Here is a 4,184-nt window from a genome sequence, read left to right as displayed (position 1 = left end):
CTTCAATGGGTGGGGCTTTGCGCCCCGCAAGGCAACTAACTAACAGGGTAGCTGAGAAGGGGAAATACCATTGCTCAACTTTCTTTCTCTTTTCTCCTTTCTTATTCAGTGAGGTAATCCAGCCCATGGGATGATGTCACCAATACTCATGGTGGGTCTTCCTTTCCTTAAATCCCCTGGAGATGACCTCACACAGTTATTTTTCCTTGATGTCCTGGATGTGTTAACCATTGAAATAAACCATGCCATTCATCTCTATGAAATCACTTACTAGACCCTGATCAATGTATCTTACTGTTCTTCCATGCCTCTGCATCTTCTAGGACGTCCCTAAATCAACGTAAAGACTAAAAGAAAATACTTCTAACACTCAGAACACATTTTATCTCCAATCTCAAAAAGAAAACCTTGTCACTGTATATAACTTGCTTCAATAACTTTTTAGCTTGATGGCTACGAAAACTAAATGGTGGCTCAGCCTCTCTTGTTGACCTCAGCTTCCTCTGGTCTTGTTGCCCAGTGTTGCTAACATGTGATTGTATTTCCTCCTTCTTGTATGGTTTGAATCACTGCCTTTAGAGTCTGACTTTTGCTTATAATTTCCCCTTTGAAAATTTCACATGGACTATCTTTCTTTTTTGTTAATTTTTTATAATAAGAAAGGTCACTTATCCTAAAAGAAAATGTATACTGTGTGGGATTTTTAAATGACTAGCGACACTGACTAGATGCCCCCAGTGTTATTGTTTTTCTCTACTCATCTTGGTCTCTATGCACCAATTTCACCTAGATATAGTTGTACTGCATCTGTGACTGTGTACTATGGTCCTACATAACCTGAGTTAAGACTTATTTTGTACATTAGTCTTTCTCACAGTGAACATTCATAATTAATTGGCTATATATACTTCCACTAATTATTAGCATGAACTATTTTAACCGTTATGCATCTTAGAAATGTGCATGGTGTTTTGTTAAAATACAATGATGTACAAAGCACAGAGATTGCTCCAGATCCTTAGAGGAGCAGTGTATCTACAGTGTCCCCAGCCAGAGCTCTTTTCCCTTATTTACATCTTAGTAGACTGCTTCCCCACCTTCACTCAGCAATGCCGCTTTCATGCCTGTTCTACCTTCCAACACCACTCGGAATTCCCTGTGACAAGCATTTGATTTGATTTTCCCCTTGTTACCAAGCACCTTCTAATCTGTCAGAAAAGCTCACACCTTACATTGCTTACTCCGTAAGCTAAAGCCCAGAGAGGCATCCGTGATTGTCAAACACATCAGAAGCCATGTAAAGATGGGCCCGGAGGGCCTTTATTCTGAGAGAGGGAGAGGAGAGGAGGGAGAGGGAGAGGGGAGGCAGGTGCACTTTCTCTGTGGGAGAGGGGAAGAGTGATGATAAAGGGAAGTGGAAGGGCAGCTTTGGTTTCTAGGAGAAACATTCTGCAGTGAGAAATGCCTAGGAATGAAATTGACTCCCATGATGGATTATTATACGTTGATAAGGGAGACCTGCAAATGGCATCGGTTAAACACCACTATCCATTCAGTGCATTAATGAGACAGCTTTCAGAATTCACTTGTATAAAAAGGGCTATCAATATAGGAGAAGTCCAGAAGTACTGTGGCAGATTAGAGCAGGATGAATGTCTGCCGAGGGGACGGATATTTTTCATGCTGTTCCTCATTTTCTTGCACACCACCATCAAAAGCCTACAATATCCCAAAGCCCAAGAACTCTAACCTCAGGTTTATAATAGCTTCACGATAATTTTATACTAAATGTGAAAATACCAGTGGATCATTTATTCTTATTAGCTCTCAAAGCTGACTTGACATTCTTGGGACACAGAATCCACAAAGTCATAAGAGCTAAGTCATCTATTGTTCAACTTGATATCCAAAAACTATTCTGTTTTTTATTGGAAACTTGTTAAATTAGTACATTATAATATTAGACAAATTATTTATTTGCTCTTTAATTTATACGTTCTCAACTACATATTGTACAAGTGATTTAATGCAGTTCCTACACTATCATTAAAAATGTATTCTAAATGAAATGAAAACAGAATAGCTTATCAGTCATGAAGCCATCTGTACTGTGATCAAATGAGCTTTATTGCTAGTGACCCCAATGTTACCTCTACTAGCTTAAAGTATTTTACTATGTAACATGGAATCTTCTACAGTGGACAAATCATATTTCTGTAGCAATTGAAAATTAAAACATAAAGGAATTGTAAAGACTTCCCATTGCACACTAGTAATGAAAGTATGAATTAATCTTCGTGACATCAAGAAACACCACAAGAATATAGTGAATTAAATTACGAACTTCCAAAAGGAGAAGACCAATGGAGGGATTTTTTTTCAAGGGGTTTTAAAATATTTTATAGTGTTGAAATTATCTTTTTTTTTTCTGAAAAACTAAAATTCCAAACACTTTCACTGAGGGCAACTAGTTAAAATCACATCAGTAAAAACTTCAGGGGCTGGGGAAATGGCTGAGTGGGTAAAACACTTGACCCCAGAAAAAGTCAGATATAGTAGAAACTGGGGATCTTGGTCTGTAATCCCAGTATGACAAGAGAAAGAAAAAGAGAGCTGGAATCTCACTGATCAGCTAGCCTGCTGTGCTGTGAGGTGAACAAGAGAGAACCTGCTTCCAACCTTTTCCAAGGGGAAAGGCATGGAGTATCCAAGGAGATTATCTCCTGACCTTCACATGCAAACCATGAAACTTGGACACCCACACTCACATCCATGTATACACACGTATCATAAACAAAGACACAGCAACAGCACCAAAAAAAAAAAAAACCCTCTAGGGCATCAATGCCATGCAAAGTATCCACAAAAATCTATGAAACTCTGGAGGAAATCACAGGGAGCTATCTTTAGAAAAGTCAATATTTTAATCAGCCCTCAATTTCGTCTGTTTAGCCACTTCTCTTTTTTTCTTCTAGGGTAAGAATATACATGTAGAGAATTTAAGTCACTAGCTGTTCATTCCAGGAGTCACAGGCCATGTACACAGTGGAAGGAAAGGCATGATAAACAAAAGAAGGCTAAGTAGGCATTACCTCATCAGATCTACAGATGGCATCCAAGGATTCTACAGTACATCTTGACAATCACTATTCACTCAATCACTGTCATGATGATAAAGCCTACTGTTTTATCTTTCTAGGAACGGGGCACATAATGGATCGATACACTGTCTATCAATAGAACACATAATGAAACAGTACACTGCTGTTTAAGATTCCCATATTCAATCCTGAGATTCTTACCAATCTCTCAACAGTCCCCATCTGTGGGCTACATGTTCCAATCAGCTTTACCATAGCAAAGAACAGGACATAAATGTTAAGTTTCTAAGTATGGAGATATATATATATACTTAGAATATATATATATATATATATATATATATATATATATATATATATAAACATATATATATATATATTTCACTCTAAAAACATGAAACATTTGCCCATGGTGATACTATTGAGGCTAAATGAAAAGGATCAACAACTGAATTTTAAATATTTGTCCTAATAAACACATACATGTAGCCACGTCTCTCATCGACACTTCCTTTTGCAGCAGAAAGATCACGACTGAGATGTACTACTGGTTAAAATGAAGAAAAACCGTGGCTATGAATTGCCTAGGCCTGGTTGACACAGTTACAACACAACCTAAGGCTCGAGCAGTATGATGAAAGACTGAGTGGGAAAATTCTAGGAACCAAAGAATCATGATATCTGCTGTGAGAGGTGGTTTCTATATATGATAGCCATGGGATCCCAAATATGCTTGCTAAATAAGAGCTAGAAAGTGACACCGCCAGTTGACATGCAGCACAGGGGGAAGCCCCACAAGGAGCTAGTCACAGATGAAGAACTTCAGGAAGTTCTGGCTGTCGAGAGGGAAAGATTCAATCTACTCCAAGAGGACTCCATGACAGGTTATCCATTTCCAAGTGGTCAGCCCTAAACACTCAGACATTCAAGATATGCTAAATGGTCTCAGAAAGTTGTGTATGTATTTTTTCAAAGGTCATCAATTTGAGAAGGAATGGAGAAGACAGGTGGAGTTGGAAAGTTGAAAGAGGAACAGAAATTACGTAAATACATTATTCATGTATGAAATTGTCAGAAGAATTC

This window comes from Rattus rattus, chromosome 2, assembly GCF_011064425.1.
Source record: "Rattus rattus isolate New Zealand chromosome 2, Rrattus_CSIRO_v1, whole genome shotgun sequence".
NCBI classification, from domain to species: domain Eukaryota; kingdom Metazoa; phylum Chordata; class Mammalia; order Rodentia; family Muridae; genus Rattus; species Rattus rattus.
This window is presented reverse-complemented; position numbering follows the sequence as displayed.